The sequence below is a fragment of the Lactuca serriola genome, chromosome 8 (genome assembly GCF_051521515.1).
Source record: "Lactuca serriola cultivar US96UC23 chromosome 8, Lser_US96UC23_V15, whole genome shotgun sequence".
Taxonomy (NCBI): domain Eukaryota; kingdom Viridiplantae; phylum Streptophyta; class Magnoliopsida; order Asterales; family Asteraceae; genus Lactuca; species Lactuca serriola.
Window position 1 is genome coordinate 205,595,375 of NC_136415.1, and position 14,982 is coordinate 205,610,356.

General features: G+C 40.4%; 1 pseudogene; it reads left to right on the top strand.

Annotated features, from left to right (window-relative positions):
• Positions 1-7,001: 7,001 nt before the first annotated feature.
• On the top strand, positions 7,002-8,656 carry LOC145070341 (malonyl-coenzyme A:anthocyanin 3-O-glucoside-6''-O-malonyltransferase pseudogene; annotated as a pseudogene).
• Positions 8,657-14,982: the final 6,326 nt, after the last annotated feature.

The window sequence follows — 14,982 nt, forward strand, 5'->3', positions numbered from 1 at the left end:
TAACGTCCCATCCTCAAAAGCACTCGGTTACCTGTTTAGTGATTTCCTGAGAATACAAGTTGTTTGAAAAAGTGTCAACACAAAGGTTGGTGAGTTCATAAGCTTTTGATAGTAAGAGTTTGAAAATCGATCTTTGTAATGAGTTGGATGTTACTAAGAAAAATCCAATATTTTCCTTATAAAAGTGATGTGGTCCTAAATACCAGGACCAAGAATGAACAAGTATTTGTCATACTTAAAGATATAAAAGCGGTTTTAAATTGGCGTAAAAACCCTTCTAAATTTGAGAAAAACCCGTAATGAATGATGTGTAGTCTTAAATAACAAGACCGAAAGTATACGATAATATCTGTAGTTATTGATATGAAAAGTGATTTTAAATCGACATAAACCCCCTTTTTGATTTATAAAAATCCCCGTAAACTTTATGTATTGTTAACTCCCTATGTGAGCGTTATAACCATACTATGACTAAATGAACCTGCAACGACGTTTCTCAGGCGTCGCAAAACTGATATGACATTTGTCATCCGTAGACCTGCAGGTCCTACTGTAGCTAGCAGTAAGGTGTGGGGTGTCAAACCCAATATAGATCTATACACAACTATCACGTTCTCCCTACAAGAGACTCTGATTATAACTACCAGGAATTTTAACCCGTACTCTAGGAGTACTAAGAAGGATAACTCACAATTTAAGTTAACAAGTTTACGTGTGGTGTGCGTCAGTGTAAAATCCCTTTTTCTGTGGGAATAAAACCTTTCCGAAAAGTGTTTGTTGTGTTATTAAAAACATAAACCATACCTATTATAGTTTATCAAAACAAGGGTAGTAATGGTAATGTACGTAAACTATATTCAACGTAGTTTATTCAATTGTTTGAGTAAAATGGATGTACTTTGATTATAACATATGTGTTATCCTTTATATTTCATATGTATATCAATATATAAAAATCCATTTATTAACTGATGCATGTTTATATACTAAGACAAAATGTAATTTATTTTCAATAACACACATTCACATAAAGATATACACCTTGCTCAACATGTTACAAGGTGATAAGAAATTGTTAGCATTTTTCTGTTATTACTTGTTTCGATCACTGTTATTAGAACATTTATAAAAACTTCTTAACAGATCCAAATCAGAATCCGTAAATTCTGGGAATTTAGAAAGTGAGTCTTGTTTGTTCATAAATTTTATTACGATTTTTGGATGCCTCTAACTTGTGTACAAATTCTCATATTCATAGACTGGTCCGGATTCGTAGCTACAGTGATAGGCCGTTTTTTAAAAATCATCATAAATCGTAGAAAAATCGTATCGAGATGTGCAAGTAGTCATTTTAAAGCTCAAATCTTTAACTACATGCACCTAAAACAGTTTTGAAAACTAAAATGTTTAAGTTGTCCAAAACAGCCCGTGAATGGAGTGTAACTTTTCTGTTGAAAGCTGTTAGAAGAATTTAGTTATGTTCTTAATGATTTAACTTGTATTCTCCGCCTTAAAACTTAAGAAAACATGAAAATGTTGGGGTATGAACTCACCTTATGTGATTTCAGTAGATGGATGATGGAGAAAAGAAGTGTTCAACTCAAGAACACTTTGGGAGATTGCTTGAAGATTCGAGGATCTAACACAAATATGATGGAGTTTGTGTAAGATATCTATGATTTGAGTAAAATGAAGTGAAATAATCATATGGAGGATGTTAATACTTACCAAAAGTAGAAGAAAGGCTTGGAGAATAGCATTGAATCTCGAATTTTAGAGAGAGAAGATGAGAGAAAATGAAGTTTGTTCTTGAGGGAAGAATAAGAGGAAATGAAAGAAAAGAAATGAGAAGGGAGGGTTTTCTAACCCTTAACCAAGTGTGTGGCTGAAAAATGTTGGGGAAAGTACCATGAAATGACTAGGTATGGGCTGATGGTGAATATCGACATGGAATGGGTATGGGAGTGGTTGCTTGTGTCATAAGGTAAAGCAAAGTCAACACTCAACCTCTTGTACTTCACCCACTCTTCTTGGATAAGGTTTATCCCCAAAAACGTGATTAGTTAATAAATATGGGGCCTTATATGTTAAAATAAAGTTTTGGGTGAAAATCCCGCGTTAAAATAATTCAAAACGGGCTTAAAACGCAAAACTATTCGAAAATCGGGTGATTTTGGCATCTGTGCGAGGCCTCTCGCATGAGAGCCGAAGTTCGGTCCTACTGTTTCGCACGGAAGGGGAAGGAGGCGAGGGCGAGGCTCGGTCTCGGCTTGACAGCGTGGCTCAGCCTCGGCTCTGGCTTGGAAGCGATGCTCGGTCCTCCTGCTCTCGGCTTTTCTCAGATTCGGTTCGCATGCGAGGCTCGGTCCTAAGGGACTTTCGGTTCAGCAGCTTTCGGTTTCGGTCCAAGAGGGTTCGGTCCCTAAGAGGACTTTCGGTTCCTAAGAGGTTCGGCTCCTAAAAGGAGTTTCGGCTCCTTAAGGCTGTTTTTCGCGTAGACTTCCGTTTTCGAGTTGTTTTCGTCAAATTCGAGGGTCGGGATGCCCCGAGTGATTATAAAAAGTTGAGAGAGATTTTGAGAGAGATTTGGGAGAGATTTGACATACTTGGAGAGATTTGGGAGACATTTGACATACTTGGAGAGATTTCACATACGGAGAGAGATTTGGGAGAGATTTCAAATACTTGGAGAGATTTCACATATGGAGAGAGATTTGGGAGAGATTTCACATACTTGGAGAGATTTGACATACTTGGTGAGATTTCACATACAGAGAGAGATTTGGGAGAGATTTCACATACTTGGAGAGATTTCACATACGGAGAGAGATTTGGGAGAGATTTCACATACTTGGAGAGATTTCACGTACGGAGAGAGATTTGGGAGAGATTTCACATACGGAGAGAGATTTGGCGGAGATTTCTCTTGTGACCTTTTTGAGTGTTTGACTTCGTAACGCAAGGTTCTTACACTCTGTTAAGCCTTGTTGTGAATGTTATACGCTCTTGGGAGATATGGAATAATGTTTTATCTAGTAGACTCATCACTTACCCTAATTAGGGTTTAGAATTTTCGAACGCGTGAAAACTCTAAGTGATACTTTATTTTAAGATTGCGAGTAGTACGATAAGAATCATAATGGAAACCCTAACTTACAAGGGTTAGAGGAGTTGACCGGTTTGACTTGTTGACTTTAGTTGACTTTGACTTGGCCAAAAATTGACGGTTGTCACAATCATGGTACTCGAACCATGACATCACCTCTCGATCTGCTACTTATTATAGTACTCGAACCATGACATCACCTCTCGATCTGCTACTTATCATGGTACTCGAGCCATGACATTACATCTCGATCTGCTACTTATCATGGTACTCGAACCATGACATCACCATCTCGATCTGCTACTTAGATCCTCCGGAATACTACCTGCATCGGGTATGGGTCCTCTGCTTTCAGTAGTACGGGCCCATAGTACCTGCCACATCCACCCATACTCTCTACACGAACCATCCCATATTCCTTAAGTAGTTGGTTAACATTCTCAATCGCCAATCCCAACACGCGTGCTCTCTACCCAGCGAAATGCTTTACTCTGTCGGCGTACTCATCTGACTAAGGTCACATCCTAGGCTCTTCCTAGGTTCTCACACTTCTCCGCCATCAGCTGCTGAGAAACTCCTTATGATGCCAGTCATCTATCTCCTTAATATCGTCACATTCACTTGGTAGATGGCTCCCATCATCGGGAATTCCACAAAGCACGAAGCAAGTAGCATTCGGGTATCGAATAAACACGTAAAACCCACTCTAGGTGATAACTCCACTTGCTCTACTCGTACTAAAAAGATATTCCCGAACTCTGCAACTCTACCCCTCGCGGGTATCTATCTACTCCCTTGATAGGCTCCACAAATACTCATCTAGGCATCTCTCCTAGATTACTCCTCTACTCAAATCCCTCTCTACAAGGGTTCCTACTTGACACTCTCACTCAGCACTTACTCGAAAGTGCATCACAGATAGCAGCAACTCCTAGGCTAAGGCATCACAACTCAAGTCACTCTAGTCCTAAATATGAATACCTAGCCTACTCTAGCATGCATAAAATCTCATAATATCTCATAACACATAACGTAAGGGTATTTTGGGAAATCACCGTTCTGGCGCTGGCTGATCGTACACACTGCTCCGTTCTGCTCGTCTCAAAATCTTTTTACTCTTTTAGAAAATTTGTTTAATTATTAAGAATTTTCTCAAATCCTCATTTTGAGTTTAGATACACCCGAAGGTGCATCTGAATCCCTCAAACCAAGACTCTGATACCAACTTGTAACGACGTAAATTTTAAAAACAAATTTTCAATTTTCAAACACAATGAAAGATATATAACATTCTCAAAATCCCATGTTTATCAGATGTCATCACAATAAAACATATCCCAGAATCTCAAAAACATAATCTCCTGCCAGTGTGTACAAATCATGCCAGCGCCTTCTCGCGATCCTCGCTAGTACCTGAAACACATATCACATAACACGGTAAGCATAAATGCTTAGTGAGTTCCTCAAAATACCACATACAACACATATTAGCCACTCGAGGCTATAACTCTGTTTGACCCTCTGGTCAATGTGTCTCTGTAGGACCCTGCAGTCCCATAACTCTGTGGACCTTCTGGTTCTAACTCTGTGGACCCTCTGGTCCTAACTCTGTGGACCCTCTGGTCCTAACTCTATGGACCTTCTGTTCCTAACTCTATAAACTCTGAATCATACATGGCACAAATCACATATAAATCACATCATATAAATAGCATACAAATTACTTTGTCACATAACTCTAATTACCACTCTAGCTAAAGTATAGTGAGAAGACTCACCTCGTATGAAGTCGGATAAACTCTGGTGCTCGATATCCCGTCTTAGCCTCCTCCTATCAAAGTGATAACATCTCTAATCAATACTCGCTCATGTCCTCATTTCTAATAATGGGTAGAAGACCATTCTACCCCTCTCTGACCTCTCTTGAATCAGCTTGACTAAAACCCCAAGGTCAACCGAAAGTCAACTCAAGTCAACGGTCCAACTTTGACCAGACTCGTCGAGTGCACCTGGGTGACTCGGCAAGTCCATGCGTGTCCTCTGAATCCTCCTATGGCCTCACTCGACTCGTCGAGTTAACTCTTCACTCGACGGGTTACCATGGGTCACAAATTGCGGGGCAACCCGTCTCGACTCGTCGAGTCCCCTTATGGACTCGGCGAGTTCCCTCCATAGCAGCACTCAAATGACCTTCTGAGTTCAGATCTGTTTCTCCAACCTGTAGATCTGGCCTTCTAACACCCAATAATCACGTGAAGGTCCAATCTTTAAGCTCATGCAACACTCATATGGCCTCATTTGAAGAAATAGCTCCTAAAATAGCAACCTAGGTTCACAACTCCAATGGAACAGAATAAAGCTGGAAGGCTGGGGCTCTCTGGACCTCTCAAGGTCCAGATCCAATGTCTATTTCTCAATGGGACCTCATATGCATCATATTCTAACCAAGAAAGGGTAAAGAAAACCCTAGATTTAAGGATTCTACACAAAATAGAAGAAAGGGTCGAATCACTACCTCAAAATGGAGATCCCTGCTTGAATGCCTCAGAATCACAACCTCCTTTGGTCCTCCCTGCTGAATCCCTTCTCTTCCTTTGCAAAATTACACCAACAAGGCTCAAGATGGCTCCTTCTCTCACATTATACTCCCAAGCTCACTAGGGTTCTTTTCTCTGGAATGGTAGCCACGACTGAGAGCTATAAGGACCCTTAAATAGGGCACAGGCCCAAAGATTTTGGGTTTTCTGTCCACAGCTCGGACTCGTCGAGTCACCTTACCGACTCGTCGAGTCCATTCATTAATCCAGTTAGCAAATCACGATCCTACTTGACGAGTTTAAGCACCAACTCGTCGAGTCCCTCTTCTGCACCCAAAATAAATAATTAACTTTTGATACCTGGAAATTCCGGATGTTACATTTACTGGTTAGAATCGGTTAAGAAGTGCTCTCTCATGGATCGGTTAAGTCGCAATAGTTTATCTTGGAGGTGGAAAAACAACTCCTTTGACCTGAGATTTTATCTTGAACTCCATGAATTCTATTATCTACTTGGCTCTCAAAACTTCGATGTTCATTCAAGACTTGGTTTTCGTTTCAATTTTCACTCGGATGGAACATACCTGGTTAGAATCATGAGAAGGTTGATTGACTCCAAACAATTCCCGCTTCAATTGAACGGTCCTTTAATCTGTTGGACAAAATTAATCCCTCTTAAAGTTAAATGTTATATCTGGAGGGAAGCTCTAGACAGAATCGCTGCAGAAACCTCTCTTTCCCAAAGGGGCATTATTGTCCAACACCTTAACTATCAACTTTGTGACTCTGATGTTGAGACTTTGATCATCTTCTGGTAGAGTGTACCTTCTCTAAATCTGTATGGAGTTGGATCCTTAGATGGTGTGGGATACAACATATTTCGTATGCAAAGGTGAAAGACTTGGTGAATTTTGCAACAACCTGGGGTTATTGTCCAAAAAAAAGGCAGATCTTATGTGTGATCTTATTCTCTATGATTTGGAATATTTGGATAGCCCGAAACAATAAATTCTTCAAAATGATTTCTATCTCTCCAACAAAAGTGGCAGACCTCATAATCACTCAATCGTTTGAATGGTGCAAATACAGGGATAATTTGGGCAAAAATTGGATGGATTGGAGTTGCTCTGATTTAATTTAAATTTTGCTGTTTTTTGAACTCCAATTCTGCACTGTAGTGGTTTTTGATTTCTCTTGTCTACTTTTGTTTTCCTCCCCCCTTAATCCAAAAAAATTACCTTTTACCTTTCTGGAACCAAGAAGTCGTGTCCCAGTTTTTATCCTTATTATAATATATATTTTTTATTATCTTGAACATTAAATGAGATCTATGCTAGATATAATATAACCCCCACAAATTTTGGGACAATAAATCATTCGGAGGGGCCGGGTTGAATGAAATGGATTCCCTTCCAATCTTGACTGTTCTTGAAGAGTCCAAAGTATCGCCACCACCAGCCACCGTAGCCAACAGATCACTGCCTCTAATTTTCTTCGACTTCTTATGGCTAACCACCCCTCCGATTAACACTCTCTTCTTCTACGAGCTCCCAATCACCAAAACACACTTCACTGAAACAATCATTCCCAATCTGAAAAGTTCGCTATCAATCACCCTTCAACATTTCTTTCCTTTCGTTGGTAACTTGATCATATATCCTTCTCGTGCTCAAAACCCAGAAATCCGATATGTTGAAGGCGATTCTGTGGAGGTTACGTTTGCAGAATGTAACCTTGATTTCATCGATCTTACAGGAAACCATCCTCGAGAATGTGACAAGTTTTATCATCTTATACCTCTTCTCCGACGCACCGCTGAAGTTTCCGATTTCATATCAATCCCAGTCTTCTCCGTTCAAGTCACACTTTTTCCCAACTCCGGATTCTCTATTGGAATGACAAATCACCATAGCCTTGGTGATGCTAGCACCCGGTTTTGTTTCTTGAAGGCGTGGACATCCATAGCTCAATCTGGCACAGATGAGTTGTTTCTAGCTAATGGAAGTCTGCCGGTTTATGACAGAATTCTCAAATACCCGAAACTAGATGAAAGCTATCTGAAGAGCCAAAAGGTTGAAACTTTTGACAATGAGTATCAACTTGCAAGTCTTTCTGGGCCAACTGATAAAGTTCGAGCCACGTTTATCTTGAAACGAGCTGTCGTCAATCGGTTGAAGGAATTGGTTTCAAACCAACTACCAACGTTAGCCTATGTATCATCTTTTACTGTTGCATGTGGTTATATCTGGAGTTGCGTCGCAGAATCACGAAACGATGAACTGGAAGTGTTTGGTTTCACTATTGATTGCAGGGCACGTTTGGATCCACCGATTCCTGCGGCTTACTTCGGCAACTGTATTACGTATTGTTTGACAATGGAGAAAACAAAGGATTTAAAAGGAAAAGAAGGATTCGTCATTGCTACCAAGTTGCTTGGAGAAAGCCTACATCAGGTCTTGACTGATAAGGATGGAATCGTGAAAGATTTAAGGTCGTTTGATGATTTGTTCTCTGGAGTGACGCCGACGACAGTGATGGGGGTTGCTGGAACACCGAAGCTCAAATTTTATGATTTGGATTTCGGATGGGGGAAGCCCAAAAAGCAGGAAACCATTTCCATAGATTATAGTGGATCCATATCTGTGAATGCGTGCAAAGAAATCAACGAAGATCTGGAGATCGGCGTCTGTCTTTCGGCTACTGAGATGGAGGCTTTTGTTCGTATTTTTGATCATGGATTAGAAGCTTACATTTAGATTGATCAAATTATCTTGTTTGTTTTTTTTTTTCCTTGTTGGATCGTTGAATAATGAAGTTTAAGTTAATGAGACATTTAAGCATGCTTGAGATGAGTTATAGAAAACACGGATATTTAATTTTTGTTTATTAATTATTTGATTCATCTGGAAGCATTAAAAACCCTGTTGTCTTCTACTGATATTTTGATGGAATCAATCTAGATATTTTGTATGTTGACTTACATCTGCAATATCTTAGTATTATTTTTCATTAATTCGGGTGCAAATCTCATTTACTTTCTGTTATATTAAATTTCATATTTTTTTATCACTGATAAACATGAATATGCTTTGAGATTTGTGCAAACTTATTTTTACTTAACGTCCTTTAATATATTTAAAACTGTACCATATATTTCCATAATAGGAAAATACAATTGGAATTTGTCAAATTAGTCTAAAAAGTTTTTTTTGGTGTTTTATAAGTTTTTTTTGAGATTTGTGCAAACTTATTTTTACTTAACGTCCTTTAATATATTTAAAACTGTACCATATATTTCCATAATAGGAAAATACTTTTGGAATTTGTCAAATTAGTCTAAAAAGTTTTTTTTGGTGTTTTATAGAAGCGTAAGGTAAGTTATAACATGTTTATCTGTTTATCTGATCCACTACCTAAAATAAACGGTCAAATATTTTGATGTTTTTAATAGAGGCATAAGGTGTGTTATAACATGATCCTCTAACCTAAAATAACATGTCAAATATGCTATATACCCATTTGAAAGCTATTGTGGCTATCTAGTAAACACCTACTAAAGTGAAGACATACAATTTTGACCCAGTTTTTTGTTGTTTGACTAGATCATAAAACACAGTACAGCTTCCCCTTTATCAGGTAACCATCCGACCCTCCCCCTCTCCTTTTCTTTATCTTTTCTTCATCTGGTAAGATCCTATTTACATTCTTGTATCTTTTCGGTCTTCCGGATCAAACGCACGAAGAAAGCTTGTAATTGATGAGCAACAGGTACAATGCTACTCGACTGTAATGTAAGGAGATGACCTACAACGAGTTGCGGTTGTTTTGCAAATGTCGAGTATATAATCAACGTTTTCAACTATTTCTCCATGTCATTGCGGTTCGAGCTCACAAAGAAATAATCGATGCCTAAACCGATTAACCGCTCGTGTTTCTTTTTATCTGAATAGCTTATCATCGTTACATGGTGGCGAATCGCCTTCACGTTCAAAACCCCTACATGTCCGACTCCTCGCAACACTAAAATTATAATCTTGACGGAGTTGATGAACTATTCCAATGAGTTGAATGTCATCACTCCAGCACATAGCTGCGGCACTGCCTGCTCCGACGTTAGGTTTTCTGGTATATTGACTATGTAGTTGCAATTTCACTAAGTTGTGACTTTTTAGTACGTACCTAAGTGAACACTATTTTATTTTCGCTTACTTTTGATGGACGACCGTCGTAGAGGAGAATCCTCCCCGAGTAAAGCTTTCATCGGTGTTAATGGAGTTATAAGTGAACACCATTTTGTTGCAATATTGTTCTTTATTTGTTTGTACACATGGATAAGCAAATTTTAGACTTTTGAAAGTCAATGTGGGTTAAGGAAAAAATGTTCAACAAGTATCTATGTGGCAAAGGGGTAACCAGGTTACCCCTTCTGAATTTTTAAATGACTTTTTAGACCCGACTAAATCAACTTTATGCCCCTCTAAAGCAACCAAAATACTTTTGTGACTGATTCGAGAAATCTGAAAAACACTGTTGGGCTAATGTGTCATTTCCCCTCTTTTAATATAGGGCGTGAATTTTCACATAAAACTCCTAATGTTGGTGTTGAAGTCACTCTTAAGTTGGCTTCTATTATCAATTCATGCTCGGTAGACTATGATTTCCTGATTTGAAATTCTCCCTTTATTTTTTGTCAATGTTGTGCGGTGTTATTAATTTCATTTTTCTCAAATTTCACCCAATGGGTTTTGTAAGGTAGTATGTTTTATAATGTTGTGTACCACTCTAGGTATTAGGTATTGAGCCTAACCTTACTCTTTTCTATTACTTTTATTGCACCAAGTCTAGCGATGATTGGGTCGCTTTTTCTAGTTGTCTAGGACAACAAGAGCCTTGTTGCAAAAACCAAGAGTCGATCAAACATTAGAAGTGTTAGTTCACGCGATTAAATCTGCAAAACTAATATCAGTAAATCAAAACGCCGATAGACTAAGTGGCGTGCTTGACACGATTCCCTTAAGCAGATCCGCCATCTGTTCCCAGGGTACAACAACCAAAGTAGTATGTACTGTCAGATCTAACCACTTGTTTGGAAAATTCATCACCAGTTTTTGCATAAAGAAGGTGTAGATAATATATTCTCAAATGTATAATAATGAGTGAAGAGTTAAGAAACTCTTTGATCGTTTAGATCTTTTAACAGGTTAATCACTAAAGCGAAAACAGTAGTATAAAACACAAGAATGAATCAAAATATGTCGAATGATTCAATTGATTCGATCCTCAGCAGAGCTCGACAAAGAACTTCCGCTGTAGAGGATATTAGGGTTACAAAGGATAAAGATCAAATCACTGAAAAATAACTTCCAAAATCTTACGTACTAAGATGCATGCAAGCACCTATAAATACAAAACCCTAGAAAATAACTCTCGGATGGACAGGCCCATACCGGAGACTAAATGGGCTAAATAGTGAGTCCAAGACGCAACACCTTTCGGACCTCACAATCTCCCCCTTTGCGTCAATTGGAGCGAGACTATCACTTCTGCTTGCTGGGTCCAGCTGCATGAACTTTCTTAGTGGTTTCAAACAGACGTGGGATGAGAGCAAGGATGGTATGTCTGAAGCGAATGTACCACTGGATCATGTCATCAAAGTACTTCTTGTCGTCTGCTAAATTCTGCTTGCATCGATGAATGATTCCCAGAACATGTTCCAAGCAAGCAGTGGTGTAAAGGTGCTTATCTGCCAAGGCGAACAGGCATTTTTGGCCTTCGTTCCTTGTAAACATGACAGAATTCCGTTTCGGGTCGATCCTTCCCATCTGCATCATGTTCAAATAACTAGCAAAGCCGACAGGAGAAATAGTGGGCTTTTTCTTGAAGATGCTAACGATCTCCTGATCTATCTTGGCAACTTCCATAATGTAGCATACGAGCATCCTCTTGAAGTGATCAATAATTGGACCATACTTAGCTTCATTGGTGAGGAGGATGTTGTGCAAAATAATCTTGTCATGTGGATTCAGGTTGGGAAGATCAGCAAGTGATATGGCGTGTTCGGTTTTAGCAGAACCCCTCAGCACTTTGAACCGAACGTTCGTGAAGTTGCCCTCACGAAATGGTTTGAGGACCCAAACGTTGACAATCTTCTGAGCGCTCCAAGTTTGATACTGTGGTTGAGAAGACTTCAGATAGAATTCGACGAGTTCCCTATCAACTTTTGGATGAGGATGAGGGACATCAGCAACGTTATCAAAGGCATGGAAGATGAAGGCTTTTCGGGTCAGTGGCATGTCGAACTGAGAATCGACAGAATTGATTCGATCCAATGAAATCACTGGTTCGAGCCACAGAATGCTGGGAGTTTCAATAGCCTCTTTCAAAAGCTTCTTAAGAGTCCACGGAGGAAAAAGAGTTTTCCTACTCTCAAGAAGATCATGAGCCTCCTTCATTTTCCTTTCATTCGCCTCAGCCTCTCTGGCAACACGAGCGCTCATGTCAGCATCTTTATCCCGGCTTTGTTTCTTTAAGATATATGCGATAGTCTCTTTACCATCATCATCACTGTCTTCAGGAATCTTCTTTCCTTTGTCTTTGACACCCGAACCTGAGGCTTGACCTTCTGAAGGAGGTTCGGTTGCTTTAGTTGCTGTAGAAGTGGGAGGCGGTTGAGACACATCTTCTCCCCCTTGTTTTGGATAGGACACGAACTCAAGGAGCCCTTCAATTTTGCTTAAGAGAGCGAGGGCAGGAGCAAGATTCTCTACGAGAGTGCGCCTCACTGAGTAATTCAGAATCGGATCATGGGCTTCAATGATGTTGGAAAGGGCGGCGTGGACATCCGAAACACACGAAGAAATAACCTCTCGCTCAGATCGAAGAGATTCAACTTCCTTTTGAGAATGGAAAAGATGAAAACTCTTGACCTTGAGAGTAGTGGTCTTAAGAGCGAGAGCGTCCATCACTGAGTTCTCTACAGCTAGGTCTTCATGCAGCTTAGTCAGGCGCTCCTCAATAGTCGCCTTAAACAATTTGTTGTCTTCACTGAGAGATTGAAGAAGACTGGCAAATGACTGCAGTTTGGAGGCAACTGAGGTGGCCAACTTATTGACAAGAGAGTCAAGTCTCTCTGCATTGGAGTCAGCAGTTCCCTGTAAAGACTGCAAAAGAGAAGTAGCGTTAACAAATAGTTTTTCGACTTTTTCGGTCGTAACAGCACAAGCCTTGGTATAGGCGTCAATAGCGACAGTGGTAGAGTTGATAGAGGCTTCATGAGCCTTAGTAAAAGTATCAACAATCCCCTGAATAGCAGCCTCTGAGATAGTAGATTGTGAGGAAGAAGAGGAGGAAGCAATGAGGGAATCGATTTTCTCATGAAGCTCCTTGAGATGCTTCTTGGTTACCGGAGCATCATCGTCATCATCACTTTGCATTTGATATGGACTGTAATAGACCGAGTCAAACGTCATGTTCTCTCCTCCAAGAAAAGGTTCTTCATTATCTGCTGAGTGAGCAGGAGATGAGGGAGAGGGTGAGGGTGGAGGCTCAGTTGTGGAAGTAGGTTCGGGTACGGATGTATATTCGGTAGTGGGAGTGGTTTCGGGTGCTGAAGTAGGAGCCCCTGTATCAGATACGTTGGTTCTAACTCCAGCGGTGGTTGTTGTGGTAGCTTCAGTGAAAATGGGAGGTGGTACAGGGATAAAGGTGGGTGGTATTTGAGTAGTGGAGGTTATGGGGGAATGGAAATAGAGATGGAGATTGGGGGAGGAGAGACAGGTCTGGTGGAAACATGTACCTCAGGGGTAGGCGAACGAGGAGGAGTATTACCTCGTAAGGACTCTTCCGAGTCTGAACTCTCTTCCTCATATTCACTGGAGGAGGAGGCAAGAATAAGCTTTCGCCTAGGTTGAGTCTTCCTCTTCTTTGGTGGAGGAGATTGAGTTTCTCTGGAAGGTTTGCGTTTCTTCGGAGAAGGACCTTTCGCTCCTTTGACAACCTTCTTGTCTTTTCCCTTATCATTCTTCTTTCCCCTGGGAGCAAGCCTATTAGCATCATGAATTGATTGAATCATGTCAGGAGTGAGCTCTCTAGGACCAGAGCGACGAAACTCCTTGTAAGTTCTGATGATCCGGCTGTCGCTTGGAACATCCCCATACATTGACTCAGGGATTATGCCAACAAACTGAAATTTGGAGGAGTAAGAGACGATTATCTTCATAGTGTGGAAAGTACCTATCGAAGAGAGTGGAGAATCAGCAACAATAGGAACGTGATACTTGTCCATCACCCACTTTGTGACCAGCATCCAGAATCTGGAATAGGAGATCTCTGAATGGCAAGAAGTAGACGCTAGACTCTGAATCAGCTGCTGCCATAAAACTGACCCATAATCAAGGTTGATGTCGTGGTACAACCCATAAAGAATGGTCATAAACAGACGACTCGCCCCGTCTGAACCTGCACTTCGTTCCGATAACCCCTTGAACAAAACTATGAAGAAGTCGTTCCACTGAGGAGGTAAGCAAGATTTCTTGAATTTGGTGACCGTCGTCAGAATTTCAATGTATCCCATGTTATAAAACATGGAAAACAACTGTCCCACCGGGATGGATTCAAGGTTAACCCTAGATTCATCGTGTTCAAACCATAAAAGCGAACATAATCGCTGTTTGGAGATGGAGGCCTTGTGATCAAGAATGTCGAAGAAGATTCGATCGACAGACTTGTCATAGTGGGCTGTGGAGAATATTTGCGAGAGACACTCCATTGGAACAGTTTCGACTTTGGTGAGAGCGGGAACCAGTAGCGAATACTTGAGACATTCCATGATTGGAAACATGAATGCATCGTAAACTTGTGGAGTGAGATCGATAATCAGACTTTGTTGAGGACAGATTGGCAGAATGTGAGAAGTAGCATGAACTGAGGATGAGTCCGCCATTGAAGAGAAGAATTTGGGAGAGATGATGAATAGTTGAAGAAACAAAGCTTTTCTTGCTCTCTGAATATTTGGTGCAGTAAAGAGGTAAATTATGGTAGAAGTTACCTTTTATACCATGGTGAGAAGAGAGAGAAAAATCTGTTCCCAAATCTTCAAGGGAAATGCAAAGAGTTTCATTAGGTGATTGACGCGTGACAGTATAGAGCCCTGATGATTACGCAGGAGAGAGAAAGATTGTCCCGTTTCACACGCCTTCCCATCAGGCGCCGTTTGAAATGTCAAAAATGGTTCCACTTTACACGCCTTCCCATCAAGCGCCGTTTGAAATAGAAAATCGATTAGACTTTCGGCTGAGTCAACAACTTATCCCTTTAGAGTGAGCTGTCGTCATAGAGCAA